The sequence below is a fragment of the Pelodiscus sinensis genome, chromosome 1 (genome assembly GCF_052426305.1).
Source record: "Pelodiscus sinensis isolate ZL-2025 chromosome 1, ASM5242630v1, whole genome shotgun sequence".
NCBI classification, from domain to species: Eukaryota; Metazoa; Chordata; order Testudines; family Trionychidae; genus Pelodiscus; species Pelodiscus sinensis.
This window is the reverse complement of record NC_143052.1, coordinates 153,230,935-153,249,914: the sequence shown is the minus strand read 5'-3', so window position 1 is coordinate 153,249,914 and position 18,980 is coordinate 153,230,935. Positions and strand designations below refer to the sequence as shown.

The window sequence follows — 18,980 nt, the reverse complement described above, 5'->3', positions numbered from 1 at the left end:
CCGCCCTTCTTTTGCATAATCATGTTCTGGTGTCATTTCTAACAAGTGCCATTTCGAAACTGAAACCACAGTTTAGAGGCGGTTCTGCCGACAGCAGGGTGATTTTTTGACAGATCCTGTACTCCTCATTTTTTGAGGAGTACAGGCTCTGTCAAAAAAATCACCCCACTGTCAGCAGAATCAGAAACGACGCCAGAACGTGATTATGCTAAAGAAGGGCGGGATATTTAAATCCCCACTTCATTTGCACTTTCAACGTGCTTTATTTACATTCCTCTGCTGACAAAGGGGTGTAATGTAGACCTAGCCTTAGAGAGGGCCCAGCCCTATTTAACAGACAGAAGTTTATAACATACCCCTTCTAGTTTAATTATATTTCAATGTCACTCATTCCCCCCATTGTCCCCCAAATATTAAAAGAACATTATTAAGGTTGCAAAGTCAAGCACTGAGAGATCAGAACATGCCAGCATTAAAGCTGCTCTGTGCAGGGATGGCAAAAGGCATACCTCTGACATGAAGACCCCGCCCTTGCCAAATGTCAAGGCTCTGTTCTATAGCCTGGTGGGAACTATAACTTTTCAAAGAGAAGTTTGACACAAATATTTTTTATGGCCAAACAATGTAGCCTCCTTCTCAGAAACAACTGAATCATTTTGGCTGAAACGTTTAACATGGGACAGGCATGGAAAATTTCAAGCTCACACTGTTAAAATGTGGTCATGTTATAAGCAACTGAAATCAGAGTGCTATAACTGGAAGTGCCAGATCACCGTAGTAATAGTTGGTGTTTTACCAACCCTGTCTACACTCAACAGCTCAACTCTGAAAAGCAGTTTTTGATACTCAACATCTGGTTGAAAGGTTAGACTTTAGCTCGGTCAGAGCGAAAACTCTTTTCCTCCTAAAATCATAGATCTGGGGTTCTATTTTTATGTGCCTCCTTTGCCATCACGAGAAACCCTATGTAAAAGCAGGCCCTTGTGCTTCATAACAATTTCCCTGATGTCTTCTATGACTAACACCACAAATGCAAGAGGAAGGAAGGCCAAGTAGTTAAGATGCAATCCTGGGAGTTAGGAGACCTGAGTTTATTCATTTTCTCTGACACAAACTTAATGTGTGACCTTGAGCACATCACTCAGTTTCTCTGTGCATCAGTTCTCCAACTGTTCAGTGGGGATAATAGCACTGCCCTACTGCACAATGGTATTTGCGTAGCTATTTGTCAGTTTAAAACCCTGCTTTTGCAAGACTGGTGCCTTGTGTAGGACCAATAGATAAAACCAGAGGGTTTTCTCTGATATTCCATTGTAATACATGTTCTCACATGCACTACCATGCCAGAAGGATGGAACAGTGTGCTCACTGCAGCATGACCTCACACTGTGGTGATGCCCTGTACTCTGGCGATGCCTGAGAGACCACCCTAGGGATGTTATGAGGATAAACACTTTACAGATTGTTGAAGAACTTTGATAGGGAAAGGAGGTAATGTAAGTACCTTATCTAGAAAAAATATACACATAGCTTTTTGGAGACAGTACCCTAAGGAAATCCTATATGCTCACAGGATGTGGGAGGATTACACTGTGATATTCTGGTGGACGGTTTCACCAAATGACAAAGAATAAGAACCTGTGGTCAGATGTCTGCAGTCTCTTAGATTAAAGCATGCATGGGGGGAAGGGCGTAGGCTTGGAACTTACTGATCTCGATTCCTTTTTGGTAGGAGGAAAGTTAGGGGCAATCCCAAGCTTTTTTCACAAGAAGTATGTCTCAATACTTATTCATGTTGTCATTAACTAATTACCATATTACCTCAAAATCATTACAAGAATGTTACTAAGATTGTAAAGTCAAGCACTCAAAAGGTAGGTAATGCCAGACTTACAATTGCCAGTGCAACCAGCCTTCGGTTGCCTTGTTTGTATGCAGTAAGGTTGCAACCTCTGAGGCACCAAAAAACCAAGACACCCAGGATAATAAATTGGTCTGTGTTGCAGCCTCTATTGAGCACATTTATTGATTTTTTTTCTCAGATAACTACCTCAAAAAAGGAACAATTGTAGGAAGACTTGGCAACTCTGGTATCCAAAATGATGCCATCTTTAATGTCAGGATCACATGGGCTACGTCTACATTGGCACCTTTTTCCGGAAATGCTTAAAACAGAACAGTTTTCCGTTATAAGTATTTCCTGAAAAAGAGCGTTTACATTGGCAGGATGCTTTTCCGGAAAAGCCCTTTTTCCGGAAAAGCGGCTGTGGCCAATCTAGACGCGCTTTTCCGGAAAAAAGCCCCGATCGTCATTTTTGTGATCAGGGCTTTTTTGCGGAAAAGACTACTGGGCTGTCTACACTGGCCCTTTTCCGGAACAGTTTTCTGGAAAAAGGACTTTTGCCCGAGCGGGAGCAGCATAGTTTTTCCGGAAAAGCAGCTGATTTCTTACAGTAAATCGTCAGTGCTTTTCCGGAAATTCGAGGGACCAGTGTAGACAGCTCGCAGATTATTCCGGAAAAGTGGCTGCTTTTCCGGAATACGTGGCCCAGTGTAGACACAGCCATGTTGTTTTTCCACAGGACTCCTGCTTTCTGGAGGAAAAATGGTGCCTCTAAAATGAGGAGCTATTCAATATTTCATTTACTCTAAAAAGAGTAGCTATTCAATATTCCCCATATTCAATGTGTGCTCCCACAAATTGTGTACTGTACACAATATAAACCCTGTATTGAATACACTAAATGTCCTCTTGGGCTTTCTATGTTGTACACTGTAGTAGCTTAGTACAACGATTAATACATTGATATTGTGAAGATGAATTTAAGGTGAGGCTCTGTATATTGTCCAGGTTTTCTAGATTAGAAATGAGGTCTGGAAAAATAAAGGAAAAGAAGTGTCCACTGATTTTGGGTGGCCAGCCTGAGCCCCGGGAGCCTGATTTTTTTCAGAGTACTTCACATTATTCAGACCTCAGCCCCCATTGACTTCAGTTGCAGCTGTATGTGCTCAGCATTTCTGCAAATCAGACTCCAGGTCAAGTCTATCTTCCCCCTGTTCCTTATCTCCTGCATTCTAGCCAGATGTGTATTCTCTTCTTCACTGCCTGCTGCTTTCAGGTTCAGGGGGAGGAGGGGACATTGGAAGCACAGGAGAAACTCCTGTCGATCTCCCGCAGTGGGGATGCCACAGCAATTTGACTTATGGTGTGTCAACTCCAGCTATACTATTCTCATAGCTGGAGTTGCGTATCTTAGGTTGACTTTCTCATGTAGTGTAGACCTGGCCTTAGGGACACCCAGAGCATGGGGTTGTGTCCCTGACCATCTTGGCTAATAGCCATTGATGGACCTTTTCTCCATGAACTTACCTAATTCTTTATTGAACCCTGTTAGTCTTTTGACCTTCACAACATCCCATGACAATGAGTTCCAGAGGCTGGCTGAATTTTGTGAAGAAGTACTTCCTTGAGCTGCTGTTAAATCTGCTGCCTATTAATTTCATTGGGTGGCTCCTGAGTCTTGTGTTATGTGAAACAATAAATATCACTTCCCTATTCACTTTCTCCACACCAGTCATGATATTATAGACCTTTATCATATTCCCCTTTTGTTGTCATTTGTCTAAGATTAAAAAGACCATTTCATATCCCAGTTACTTTTATTGCCTTTCGCTGTATCTTTTCAAAGTCTAACATATCTTTTTTGAAATGAGGCAACTAAAACTGCACACTGTATTCAAGATGTGGCCATATCATGGATATATACAGTGGCATTATGATATATTCTGTTTTTCATCTCTTTCCTGTTGGTTCCTAATGTTCTGTTAACTTTTTTCACTGCCATTGCATGTGGACTAGATGTTTTCAGAGAACTATCCATGATGACTCCAAGATCTTTCTTGACCAGTAACAGATAATTTAGACCCCACCATTTGACATGTCTAGCTGGAATTAGATTTTCCAATGTGCATAACTCAAATGGAGAAAGGCATCTTTACTCAAATGGAGAAAGGCATCCCAAGAAACAAAGCCTGGATGCTGAAGCTACACCCATTTAAAGGAGAAATAAGATGCACATTTTAACAGTGAAGTTGGTGAATGACTGCAACAGACAACCAAGGGAAGTTGTGAGATCTCTAACTCTTGATGTCTTCAAATCAAGCATGGATGCCTTTCCAGAAGATATGCTTTAGCCCAACATGGGATATGGTTAATTGGGTGAAATGTTATGGTCTGTGCTGTACAGAAGATCAAACTAACTCAGTGATCCCCAAACTTTTCAAGGTCACCCCCCCCTTTGCACTGTTTGTGACCTTCCCATCTGGGAGTGGGGCTGCAGCTTTGAGGAGGTGAAAACAGGTGTAAGAGAAGTGGGGTCAGATCTGGGACTAGGAGCTAGGGTGTAGTTGGGGCAGGACCAAAGCCAAGCTGGAAGCATAGTAAGGCTGGGTGGAAATCCTTCCCTGTCCGCCTGGGGGTTGGCCAGACCCCTCTCACCCTCCCAAACATTCCTCCACACCCTCTCCATTGTTTGGGGATCTTTGGCCTAGGTAATATAATAATCCGTTCTGTGATCTTGACCCAGACACAAGTCTGGACAGCTCTCTGAATTGGAAATATTATTGAGCATCCCAGCAGAGTAACCAGGGACTGAATGGACTTTCATTCCAACAGATGGACTTTCCAGGCCTGCTTTGAAATACCCTGGAAGACCCAGGGAGATTGCTGTTCCTCTTTTATGGCTAAATAGTGGATCTTGGCCTCCAGGATTGTCAGCCTTGAATTTTTCACCTCTGCTAGGTTCTTTCTAGAATGGAAAGAGCGAGCAAACGCAATGCACTACAGATAACACAATATTCTCAAATGAAAATGTTGCAAAATCATTGGTCAACTTCCCCCAAAATTATGAGATTTACCTTCAAAATCATGAAACATCAAAAATAATGCATATACAGCTCCTTTTATATGGTTTCTGGTCTTTGAGTCATTAGAGTTCACATTTTCAGTCTTTTCTTTGCAACAGCCAAGAGTGATACAAACTTTTTTTTTGGTAAATTAAAAGAGGTCTTTCACAATCACACAGTTCCAGGAGTTGGGGCTTTAAGAAAAACTACAAATAGCACAAGACTCAGAGTTGACAACTCTTGAGACCACTGCAGGGTGCATAGGAGAGGAGTGAGGGGAAGGAAAAAGACAAGATAGTACAACTTCTGGCATTTATGAGAGAGTGACTGTTTTCTTCCAGCAGTCAAAACATATGATCAAAATATTGATGAGCAGAGTGGTAACATTTAGTGCTTTAGCATCTTTAAAGTGCTATGCAGATAGGATCAAATTGAGGTAAAGAAGTCTTTTATCCCCAGGTCTCAGAGTGACTGTCCCCTTTAAGGAAAGATGTTCCCTAGCAGAATCTGATTAGGAGGGTAGCAGGAGGTCCTTGTTATTGCTAAAAGTGAGAATAGGGGAATCTCTCAAGAGAGAACTGCTAGTGGATCATGTCTAGAGCAGAAAAGGCTGCATGGGAGGCCAAGGTTTGGGGAAGAGAACTGTGAGAAGGCATGAGCCATAGACTGGAGATGAAACTCCAAATTTGGTGCAAATTTGGTGGGAAGATGGGGCGGTAAGAAGGCTCTGTATCCTCTCCAATGGAGCAGACCCAGAGTGGAGAAAGAGAACAAACTCCTGGAGCCTGGGAATAGCTTTCACATTGGGCCCTTGGGAAAGGAGCAAGAACCTGAGGGAAAGAGATGCCGGGGATCAATGACCTGTTAAGAGATCAGGGGAATCCAGAATGAAGGAGCTGTCAAATGAGTGGGCCTGAGAGTGAGTGGTGGGATTGCTTGTTTGGCACCATTCTGGTGAGAGTCTGAGGGAAAAGTAAATCCCGATAGGGAGAGAATTCACTATTTAGGTACTGAAGGTGGTGGAACCCGTGCTTGTGGCTGCTGTCTGAGATGACTATGTTGAAATTCTCACCAAGTACACAACAGTGTGAAAATCCTGGAAATACCCTGAGCTGACGTTTGCTGAGGCAAAAGGATGATGTTCAGTAGAACATTCTAACAGCTCATCTATTTTAATTACTTTTTTTAATCCACGGTCCTTTATGGTTTGATGCTTATGAGCAAATAGCAACCGAATCCATTGATATTAGGGTTGCCAGATACTTTCACAAAAAATACTGAACGTGGCTGGGAACAAAATAGGTTGAGAAAAAAAAAAAAAAAGAATAAAGTTGTTTAGCAAAAAAAACCCAATCACGCAAAAAAAAAAAAAAAACAGTCACTCCCCGCTTCCCCACCCAATATGGCAGGAGAAGAATGTCCCAAGCAGCCTTCTGTCCGAGAAAAAACAGAAAATACTGGACATTTTACATGTCTGGTATTTTCTTTTCTTTTTTTTACCGGACAGCGGCCACAAATACCGGACTGTCTGGGCCAATATCAGACACCTGGCAATCCTAATTGATATCCAGAAAAACTATAAATGCCAGCCATGGTTTTGTAATGGAATCTCCATTCCTGTCTCCACAGTGTGCATCAGCTGCAGCACCAGCAGTTTCTCTTCTCAAAAAGTCGCTTTGCAGGCAAACCATCTCAGTAAAGTGGCTGCCCATCCCCCTTCTCCACTGAATGAAACTTCAGCTTAAAATTGTCTGTGGTTAGGAGCTTGCTTTTAACAGACTTGTCTCTGACACAATTTGCATGTCTGTATTAGGAAATAGGCCACCTGAGCTATAAATGTCAGATCCCAAGATGAATCTTCCCAAAATGGCAGTGGCTGGAGATTTCACTTGGGTGTGGCTGTCTAAATTGGTAGAATGATTCTGCAAAAAATTGACGCCAGTAACTAGCAAGGAATAACGATAACAAAACAGCCAACTAAGGCAGAAAGAGCAATGGAAAACTTTCCACCGGCCCTAGTGTGTGGTTCAGTGCAGGTCTACTACCCTGGAAGTGCAGACCAAAACTTCCCATAGAAGTGTTGCCCAGACAGCCACTCTGGTAATTCAGATATTGGTCATAGCTATTTTTAACTTTACCTTCAATATAGCTAACAAAGCTTCTTCAGCTACGGAAAAGGCCTTCCAATATCATCTGTGCAAATAATTCCAGTGCAAACATATTAGCATTACCTCTAGGCTGTGTCTACATTGGCACCCTTTTCCGGAAAAGGGATGCTAATGAGACAAGTCGGAATTGCAAATGCCGCGGGGGATTTAAATATCCCCCGCGGCATTTGCATGAACATGGTTGCCGCTTTTTTCCGGCTTGGGGCTTTGCCGGAGAAAAGCGCCAGTCTAGACGGGATCTTTCGGAAAATAAAGCCTTTTCCGGAAGATCCCTTATTCCTGATTTTAAAAGGAATAAGGGATCTTCCGGAAAAGGTTTTATTTTCCGAAAGATCCTGTCTAGACTGGTGCTTTTCTCCGGCAAAGCCCCGAGCCGGAAAAAAGCGGCAGCCATGTTCATGCAAATGCCGCGGGGGATATTTAAATATCCTGCGGCATTTGCAATTCCGACTTGTCTCATTAGCATCCCTTTTCCGGAAAAGGGTGCCAATGTAGACACAGCCCTAATGTTTAAACAGTTTCTTTTGCGGGGATCCTCAGTAAAGAGATTTTCAAAGATTGTTTTTCTAGACGTTATTTTATTTGTGGCACTCCGTTTGCAAGAGCCACCCCAGCTCCTTTTCAACCCCATCAATTCTTTATCTTGCACCTATATCTCTAAATTTTTACTGCCGTTGTGTGAGAATTCTACTTAGGAGTTCTTTCATCCTATGCCCTGATTGTCTTCTACAGAAAGGAACTGGACTCGCAAGTACTTGTGGAATTCACAAGTGAACTGACAGTTATTTTTATCTACTTCTCGGGTGTTTCAGGGTTGCATAGGGCATAACAATTCTAATTCTGCTGGGGGCGGGGGGGGGGGTTCCATTACAGTGCCCATTACAGAGGAACAAATTACAGAGGAACAAGCTTCATGGGCAAAGCATGAGATCAGCCCAGCTTGGTTACTTATTTAGGAATCACTGGGTCCAGGAAGCAGAGAGATTCTGGGGAATAGGGATTTAGAGAAGGGTTAGAGGAGATGAGTAGCATAAAATGAAGGTTAGAGTCAAAGAACTGAAGGCATGAAGTGGTCACCATATAGGCGCTGGGTTCCTGCAGGCCTGGGAATGCTCAACGCGCTGCTCCACCCTACATCATGCCCATTCCTTTCCCCAAGTCTCAATACCCGCTCACTTCTTCCCGCCCGCTCCCCCTACGTGCACCCAGTCCCCATCCTCCCAAAGCCTCCTGCACACCATGACACAGCTGATTGACAAAGGTGGGAGGTGCTGCAGGGGAGGGGGAGGAGTTAATCAGCAGGACCACTAGCATGTGGGAGGCAGAGAGGGAAGGTTGAGGAGGAGGCAGCAGCAGCTGGTGGCCAATGGGTGCTAAGCACTCTCTAATTTTTTTCCATGGGTGCTCCAGCAGCTCCACCTTAAATCCAATGTCCAAAATTAAACTAAGGTATTACAGCTCACAGGAGACAAAGGTATTATGTGCCACAGGCAGAGAACTGAGGGACTGAGGCATACCAGTGACCAAAGTGCAGTAACATGAAATTGATTAAGTGAGGAACCCCTGATAATCCCGGCAAGAACATACATAAGAAAATAAGAATGGCCATACTGGGTCAGACCAAAGGTCCATCTAGCCCAGTAGCCTGTCTGCCGACAGCGGCCAGCACCAGGTGCCCCAGAGAGGGTGGACCGAAGACAATGATCAAGCGATTTGTCTCCTGCCATCCTTCTCCAGCCTCTGACAAACAGAGGCCAGGGACACCATTTCTATCCCCTGACTAAAAGCCTTTTATGGACCTAACCTCCATGAAATTATCTAGCTTCTCTTTAAACTCTGTTATAGTCCTAGCCTTCACAGCCTCCTCTGGCAAGGAGTTCCACAGGTTGACTACGCACTGTGTGAAGAAGAACTTTCTTTTATTAGTTTTAAACCTGCTACCCATTAATTTCATTTGGTGTCCTCTAGTTCTTCTATTATGGGAACTAATAAATAACTTTTCTTTATTCGCCCTCTCCACACCACTCATGATTTTATATACCTCTATCATATCCCCCCTCAGTCTCCTCTTTTCTAAACTTAAAAGTCCCAGTCGCTTTAACCTCTCTTCATATGGGACCCGTTCCAAACCCCTAATCATTTTAGTTGCCCTTTTCTGAACCCTTTCCAAGGCCAAAATATCTTTTTTGAGGTGAGGAGACCACATCTGTACACAGTATTCAAGATGTGGGCGTACCATAGTTTTATACAGGGGCAGTAAGATATTATCTTTCTTATTTTCTACCCCTTTCTTAATAATTCCTAACATTCTATTTGCCTTTTTGACCGCCGCTGCACACTGTGTGGAAGTTTTCAGAGAACTATCCACGATAACTCAAAGATCTCTTTCCTGATTTGTCATAGCCAAATTAGCCCCCATCATACTGTACGTATAGTTGGGGTTATTTTTTCCAACGTGCATTACTTTACACTTATCCACGTTAAATTTCATTTGCCATTTTGTTGCCCAATCACTCAGTTTGGTGAGATCATTTTGAAGTTCTTCACAGTCTGCTTCTGTCTTGACTATCTTAAACAGTTTAGTATCATCCGCAAACTTTACTACCTCACTGCTTACCCCTTTCTCCAGATCATTTATGAATAAGTTGAACAGGATTGGTCCCAGGACTGACCCTTCAGGGACAACACTAGTTACCCCTCTCCATTCTGAAAATTTACCATTTATTCCTACCCTTTGTTTCCTGTCTTTTAACGAGTTCTCAATCCATGAGAAGACAGCAATGCACAGGAAGGACAGAATTTCATCCCCAGTTGTTCAACAGCTATTTAGAAGCAAAAGAAAGAAACAGGAAGATTTTGTGCTATGCCTTAGCTATTTCTGCACTGGAGTTAGCAGATGTAAATTGCAGCTCTAGGAGACATACCAGGACTAAAGAAAATGAGCTAAAACCAGAAGTATGGCCACAGCAGTGCAAGCAGTGGGATGGACTAAGCATGCAGAGTAGGATCCTGTCTGGTCACTAGGCAGCTATCTACTTACACCATCATGACTACATTGCTATTTTTAGTACAGTAGCTTGATGAGTTAGTACAGGTAGATCTCCTGGAGCTGGAATTTACACCTTCCAGCTCCAGTATAGATGTACTCTTAGAAGCACAACCCACACCTCCTAGCAAGCATACCATTTGTAGGGGGTTGTGGAGGCAGTAGCCCTCTCTCCTGAGTTAAAACCCCTGGATTTCATACTTGAGGTCAGCTTAAAGCCCATGTTTTTGACTCCAGAGGCAGGTCTTAAGTGCAACAGCGTTTGAGCTGCCTACAGCTTTGGCTTTGGAGCAGGGAGTTTGTTATAAAAAAGGGAATCAGGGTGATTAAGAATAACAAAAGCCTAATTATTCAGGTAATTGAAGGATTGTTAGATCATCATGAAAACATTGCTGGGCACTCCACTTAAGAGATGGTGGGGAGGGGGAAGAGTAGGAATGAGTGTTGTGCTACAGTCATCTGCATGTGGACCACTGCTCGTTAAACTTCTCATAAATGTTCTTGAAAAGGGGGTGAACACTAACAGGGACTAATCTGAAGCTGACTGAAAACAGTTACAAAGGGATCTCACAAAACTGGGTGATTGGGCAACACAAGGGCAGATGGAATTTAGTGTTGTAAGTGCAAAGTAATGCACATGGAAAAATATAACCCTAACTATAGATAAAAAAAATGATGGGGTCTAAAATAGCTGTTCTTTGAATCCTTGTGGATAGTTCCTTGAAAACATCTGTTCAGTGTGCAGTGACAATCTAAAAACTAAAAAGCAACAGAATACTGGGAATCACTAGGAAAGGAAAAGATAAGACAAAATACCATATTGCCGCTACATAGTGATTGTATGCCCACCTCTTGAATACTGAATGCAGATCTGGAAAAAAGATCTATTGGATTTGGAAAAGGTACAGAAAGGGCAACAGAAATGATTAGAGGGTAAGGAACAGCTTCCATATGAGGTGAGATTAACAAGACTGGGACTTTTCAGCTTGGAAAAGAAATGACTATAGGGTGAGGGGATATGCTAGAGGTCTAGAAAATCATGAATGGTATAGACAAATAGAATAAGGAAACGTTATTTATTCCTTCACCCACATAACACAAGAAGATGACCCAATTAAGTGTATAGGCAGCAGATTTAAAACAAAGAAAATAGGTGACAGGGGATGGTCCATGATGATTGCTTCTTCCTTTTATTCTTTCTGAAGCACCTGGCATTGGTCACTGTCGGAAGACAGGATACAGGGCTAGAAGGACCATTGGCCTGACTCAGTAGTATGGCCATTCTGATGTTCTTATAGAGTTGAAATGTGTCTGCCACCTTGCTGTAACTCACTAGACCCCACTCCTCTTCCAGAGCTGAGACAGCGCCCAGGAATCCTGATGGGGTCCATCTCTCCTCTCAGAGTTAGTAACAAAGTAAGAATATATATTAAAATGTTAAGCCTAACCAGTGTCACTAAAGTGACTTGCTTCAAGATGTCAGAATATGCTAGTGTTAGAGCTGAGTGGGCATAATATTTATTTAATTTTCTTTCTTTTATATAGGAATTAGATACAGGGCTCCTGTCAGCTAACTGCTATGTTGTCTGCCTCCCAAAAATAGTTTTTCCAGTGCCTTAGTAGCCCCTAGATAGAGATGATGTGTTGCGGGAGGGAAGGTGGGTGGATGGATTGGTTCCTCCCCTCCCTATTTCGTGCTTAGATTGTACTGAGCATGCTCAGTAACACTGCAGAAGCCACTGTCCTCAGTTTGCCCCCCTCATACTCTCTTCTCCTTCCCTCCCCCCATCATGGCATGTACTGGTCGTTCCCCAGCACCACAACCAAAATTTGAAATGATGCCCCTGCCTCCTAGCCCAGGGGAAGTGTGACAGGAGGCAGGGAAAAGTTGATTAAAAATCACCTAAGGCCCTCCTAATTCTGGACTGTTCCAGGGAGCTACCTAAAGTAAGCAGCCTGAGGGTGGCAGCCTACCTCAGTACTGAGGTAGTTCTATGGCCCTGCTTCTGCAGCCTCTGCCATGTCACCCTTTGCAGTGGCATGAACCTCCAGCTGTCTGATGTGGTGCCTGCCCAGAAGGAATTGTCCCCTGGCTGGTTCCACAGCAGCGTACAGAGGGCAGTGTCGAGGAATTGTTATTGGACTTAAAATCGCTTTATGGCAATGGGCACTTACACCAGCTTTTCCTGCCCTTTGCAACCTTTCACCAGTCATTCAATTACTGTGCCAGATAAATGGAAGGAGACTACGTACCTCAATTTCAGGCACTCTGAAGGCAAACATTGCTCCTATACACATATGGGTTTGTATGGCTTTTGCATACATTTAAGTATAAAATAGTGTGGCTTTGAAACAAAACTTTGTGTGTACTTTACACATCAGTTACTCTGGTCTATAATACAAATGAAACAGTGCCTTCCCTGTTGCATCATAAGTCATTTGGAAAACAACCAGAAAATAAACTCATTATCATAAGAACAAATAATCTATAAACCACCTTACAAAACAATTACAGAGAATTTTACAAGAATGGTTTTAATGCAAAAAAAACCCCCCAAAAAACCCAAAAAACCAAACCAGACTAGCACTGCAGCAGCATATTATCTAGCTGTTGTCCTACATCTACTTCCCCCACTTAGTTTCAAACTTCATGCAGCCCACAAACTGCAAGCAAGGTTAATAGTCACTTCTCTGTTTAGTAGTACCTAGGTTAGAACCAAAGAGGCTGCTTGGTCACTGTAGCCTTGACTGATGACTTCAATTTGTTTTCATATCCCCACGCAAAATGCAGCAGGCAGCTAATGCAAACATTAGACACAGAAATACCAGTGCACAATGCCCTTCTCTGAAATTTGGATCAGCTGCCCCTCTGTCTGTACAGAAAGGCGGCTGAATCCAATTTCAGTGGCATTACCATCACTCAGCTGAAGTTATATTCCAGACTGCTCTGGCTGGAGCTGTACCACTTACTATGGGACCACTGCTTAAAAGTGACTGGGCCAATGACTTCCGCTACCCCAGCTCAGCACCCCATAGAATTCTGAGCAAGCACAAAAGTTGAGGAGAGGGGTTGCCTCCAATCCTGCCTAATTGGCACCATTGCCAGAGGGAGAAACTAGGACAAGTTGAGCAAGGAGATTGAAACTCAAATGAGACGCCTGAAGAGTGGCCCCTTGTGCATATATATTATGATCCAGTCTTTAATTGCATGTTCACATACTATTTTTCTCCACAGAATCCCTGGCTCATCCAGTACACATCATGGACCTATTTTGGGGAAGAATCAGAGCGGTGTAGAACAGGAGACTGTTGCCAGTAGGACCCTTGCAAAAATTCAGAGGTGTACAATGAGGCTATGTCTAAACTACGTGTTTTTTTGGAAGAGGCAATACAAATGAAGTGCTGATTAGCATTTTGTCGCCCTTCATTTGCATAATCTATTCCGATCCGTTTTAGTGCAAGAGGTTTTTGCACAAAAACATGCAAGTGAGGCATAAGGATCTTACGCATAAAGGGGTTTTTGTGCAAAACGGACGTGTCCACGCTGCATGTTTTTGTACAAAAACCTCTTGCGCAAAAGTTGATCGGAACGTAGTGCAGACATAGCCTGAATGAATTTGCAGAAAGAGGGAGGAGAGTCTCACTGCTAAAGCAGATGAATGCTGCCCTGGAGACCTGGATTCTATCTTTGCTTCTGCCACACAGTTCCTTTGTGATGCTGGGCAATTCATTAAAACTGAACTTTTCACAGGTTGTCACTAGTTGTGAGTTCCTCATTTTCTGAGTGTCTGAATTGAGAGCCTGGGGTCTAATGCAGGGCACTGAGCAATCACAGCTGCTACTGTAGTCAGTGGAAGCAGAGCCTGTATATATGAAGGTAAGTACCCTGAAAAATCTGGCCCTAAAATGAGGAGATACTTTGGACCTTGATCTCCCCGTGCCTCAGTTTCCTCACCATAAAATGAGAACTGTATCCCCACAGCAACTTGTGACAAAAAGCAATGTTTGTGAAGTTTTCAGACACTGTAGGAGCAAATCAATAAGTCTGTCTTCTCAGCAGGGTTTGAACAGTGCCTGGTGCTACACATTGAACAAGGAGAAAACAAATATTGAACAGGTTCTCACCAGAAGGTTGTTATTCATTCTGTGCAGGGACCCTATGGATCACATACTATGTGATCTTATACATCTGTTCCAAAACCCCTACCAATCTCCCCCTCCCCTAACTAAAAAAACCAAATCAAATAAACCAGAAAATATCCTTTAAAAATAAAAAGAAACAAACACTTTCCCCAGCAGACGTTTGATCCCAACAGGAACAAACTCCAGAGAATTTCTGTGTCCCACATGTGCTGGGTCCGGCTCTGGCGGCACCCCCAGAGAGAGAGAGAACTTCTATCCCTGCCTGCTGGAGAAGGGGGGAGGAATGGTGGGGGAGCTGTGTGTGAGCGGCAGAGGCTGCTTGCCAGAGAGAGTGCTACTGGCTTCTCCTCTTCTTCCTCCCCCCAGCAGGTTCGCATGTAGGGGATCAGTTTCCTCTGCATTGTCGTGCTTGACCGGGAGTGAATGCTGTCCGAGTGTAAGCATGAGCCTGTGTCATGTGTATAAAGTAAGCTAGGAGCTTTGCTACTCCTATTGATTGTACATTGATGGGGCTCAGCTACTGTGGTGATGGGTGTCAGTATAAAACCGCAAGATAGGCAAGATAGTGATAATAAACCCTAACTATATCATATTGTACATGCACAAGATAAGGGCACATGCTATGCGAAGTTGCACAAGCAATGTAAATCTGATTAACTTTGCAAATGTAATGTTGTTTAAGCATAGTTGGGCTTTGTGTAATTTATAGTTACATTTCTAAAAAAATGCTCTTTATCTGCCTGTCCTTTTATTGCCACCTAGTGATCAGAGCAAGTAATTCCAGTTTCCTTTATTGGTTGTTAACTATAGTCTTTATCTGCTCTGTAGTTTTTAATATGAAATCAGAATGAGCTTGCTGGTGCAAATCACATTTTGCACGAGGGTGGTGAATTTGCACTAGGGGCTTGCCCTGGTGCACGTACATCTGTATAGTCATGAAAAGCCTAACAGGGACTTATGCCTAGCTCTAGTTTGTTTCTCCACAGATTTGAAATGGATAAACTGTAGGATCAGTCTTAACCTTGGCGCTAGGAGTCTGTCTGGGAACACTGATGTCTCTCCATAGCCATAGTCTGATTGGCTAGCTGAACCTTTGTAGTGATGACACAGCTATGCATTAACTCCCAAGAGTGCACATTAAAGCTTTAAAGGAGAGGCAATTCTTGATTTAGTCCTAACTGGAGTGCAGGATCTGGTCCAAGAGATAAATATAAATGGACTGCTAGGAAATAGTGACCATAATGTAATAAAATTTAACATCCCTGTGGTGGGAAAAACACCTCACTAGCTCAACACTATGCCACTGAATTTCAGAAAGGGCAACTACACAAAAATGAGGAGGTTAGTTAAACAGAAATTAAAAGGTACAGTGACAAAAATAAAATCCCTGCAAGCTGCATGGAAACTTTTCAAAGGCACCGTAATAAATGCCCAACTGAAATATATACCCCAAATTAAAAAACACAGTAAGAGAACCAAAAAAGTGCCACTGTGGCTTATCAATCAAGTAAAAGAAGCAGTGAGAGATAAAAAGGCATAATTTAAAAAGTGGAAGTTAAATCCTAGTGAGGAAAATAGAAAAGCACATAAACTCTGTCAAATTAAGTGTAAAACTATAATAAAACAGCCAAAAAGGAGTTTGAAGAGCAGCTAGCCAAAACTCAAAAAGTAGTAGAAAATAATTTTAAATACATCAATAGCAGGAAGACTACTAAACAACCAGTGGGGCCCCTGGACCATCAAGATGCTAAAGGAGCACTCAAAGATGATAAAGTCATTGCGGAGAAACTAAATGAATTCTTTGCTTTGGTCTCCACGGCTGATGATGTGAGGGAGATTTCCAAACCTGAGCCATTCTTTTTAGGTGACAAATCTGAGGAATTGTCCCAGATTAAGGTATTATTAGAGGAGGTTTGGGAACAAATTGATAAACTTAACAGTACCAAGTCACTGGGACCACATGGCATTCACTCAGCAAGCAGCTGCTAGAAGGTGCAGGCTGGAATGCTGAGTGCTACCCGGCCTGCACGTGCAGGATATGATGTAATGCGCTGGGGGCTGTGAGCAGAACGGTACGCACATGACTCACGGTGACTCAGCTGTGAGAGTGGATGACCTGAGCGGTCCCGGGTTCCATCCCAGTTCCGTCAGGAGCTGCAATTTTTTTCTTCGCGAGCCTCAGCTTGGCCACCCCGGCTTTAGAGTGTGTTGGAGTATTGCAGACCGGATCCCTGCTGTCCCTACTGGCAGCCAAGGCTGCCACTGCTAGGGCCGTAGGCCGGGACGCGGTGGAGTAGGGAAGGCCTGAATCTCCCTTGCCACCCACATACTGGGTGACAGTCCTTCCCCTCCCCGCTCATGCCTGGGGAATTATGTGTGTTTGGCTGCCCCACCCTGAATAGGGTTGCCAGATGGTTGAAACAAAAATACTGAACCCCCCCCCCCAAAAAAAAAACACTGGGGAAAAAAAGGGGTTGGGGGAGACCAAAGTTGTTGAGCAAAAAAAAGGACTCCAAGGACTAAAACATCATGTCCCCTTTAAATGCAAAGATAGGAACAGGGGAGCGGTTAAGCCCTAAGACCCAGGGGAATTGCTGCCCCTAGGTCTTTTGGCCGGCAGCCATTTTGTGCTGGCAGCCTTGGGGAACCAGGTAAGCATGGGGGCTGGGGGTGTTGGGGGCTGGAGAGGGTTTAAGGGGGGCAGGGAGGCTAGGTGCTGAATGTTTGTAGGGTTGCCAGGTGCCCGGCATTTTTGCCTCCTAGCCAGGGAAAAATTCAGAAAATACTGGTCTTTTTGGCTGCGTCTACACTGGTGCTCTCTTGCGCAAATACTTTTAATGCAAGAGTTCTTGCGTTGAAGTATTTGTGCAAGAGAGCATCTACACTGGCATGTGCCTTTGCGCAAGAGCATCCTGTGCCACCGTAGATGCTCTCTTGTACAAGAAAGCTCTGACGGCCATTTTCACCATTGGGGGAAGGGGGCTTTCTTGCGCAAGAAATTCCTGTCCCTGTCTACACTGGCCTCTTGCGCAAGAACACTTGCACAAGAGGCCTTTTTCCCAAGCGGGAGCATCAGAGTTCTTGCGCAAGAACTCACGGCCAGTTTACACAGCTGGCAAGATTTTGCGCAAAAACTGGCCAATGTAGACACAGCCTTAAGATGTTCGGTATTCTCTGAATTTTTTTACCAGCCAGGGGCCGAAAATACTGGACTGTCCAGGTGAATACTGGACACCTGCAGGGGTGGCCCATGAGCCTAGGTGAGCTAGGCAGTAGCCTAGGGCGCTGCTGCCCCGGGCGCCCCATGATGACGTCACGGAGTGCTGGGGGGCGCCCCGTGGTAATGTCATGGCCATTGACGGCCGGGCAGGCAGGGGCGGCGATTTCGCCACCCCGCCTAGGGCGCCAGCTGCTGCAGCTGGCCTCGGGCTGCTCCTGGACTCCTAGCAACTCTAAGGTCCCTGAACCAGAGCCTGGGCTAAATTAACTTTTGGGCTATTTGTTTGCTGACCTGCCCTGAAATAAGACCAGGGCCTTATTAACTGTGGTACTGTGTTTGCTTTGCTGCCCCGCCCTGCACCAGGACTTGGGGCTTTGACTGGGGGACTAAGTTTGCATTGCTGCCTGCTCTGCCCTCAGGCCTCATGGTTTGAAAGGAGCTGCTAGACCTTTGGACAGTTCTTTGAAAACACCCACTCAATGTGCAGCAACAGTCAAAAAAGCAAAAAGAATATTAGGAATAATTTTCAAAAAGGGATAGAGGAAAAAGAAGGTATTTTATTGCCTATGTATAAAACCACATCTTGAATACTGCACTTCATCTCAAAAAATATATATTGGTAGTGGGGAAAGTTAAAAAATTATTAGGGGTGTGGAATGGGACCCATATGAAGAGAGATTAAAAAGACTGGGACTTCTCAGCTTAGTTAGTGTTGGTCCTGCTTCAGGCAGTGGGCTGGACTCAATGACCTCCCTGTGTCTTCCATGATTCTAAGGGTACGTCTAGACTACATGCCTCTGTCCCCTCCTGGGATGAGGTTTACCTGGGTGGTCGACAAATACCTTTGATGTCGACACCCGCGCGTCCAGACTATCGCGCTGAGCCGACAAACAGCTGATCAGCTGTTTGTCCGATCAGCGCGGCAGCCATGTAAATTTAAATGAAGCGGCGATTATTTAAATCGCCGCTTCATTTTACTATGTCTGGTAGCCTAATCTATATGCCTCTGGCGACAGAGGCATGTAGTCTAGATGTACCCTTAGACTAAAGGGGGGGTGATATATCATGAATGGTGAGGAAAAAGTGAACAAGAAAAGTTACTTGGTCCTATAACCTAAGAACTAAGGGTCATGAAATGAAATTAATAGGTAGCAGGTTTAAAACAAAGAAAAGGAAGTTTTTCTTCATGCAGTGCACAGTCAACCTGTGAAACTCTTTGACAGAAGATGTTGTGAAGACCAGGACTTTAATAGGTACAAACGAGCTAGATAAATTCATGGAGGTTAGGTCCATCAATAGCTATTAGGCAGGATAGGTAAGAATGGTGTCCCTAGCCTTTGTCAGAGGCTGGAAATGGATGACAAGAGAGGAATCACCTGTTCTATTCACGCTCTCCGGCCACCTGGCATTGGCTACTGTTGGACGATAGGAGATTGGTCTAGATGGACCTTTGGTCTGACCCAGTATGGCCATTCTTATGCTCTGAACAAAATAAACA

At 43.9% G+C, this 18,980-nt stretch overlaps 1 protein-coding gene across 2 annotated transcripts in view; it reads right to left on the bottom strand.

Moving 5' to 3' along the window:
- Window positions 1-18,980, bottom strand: part of CD200R1 (CD200 receptor 1) — a 147,632-nt gene that overhangs the window by 39,641 nt on the left and 89,011 nt on the right. The window lies entirely within an intron of this gene.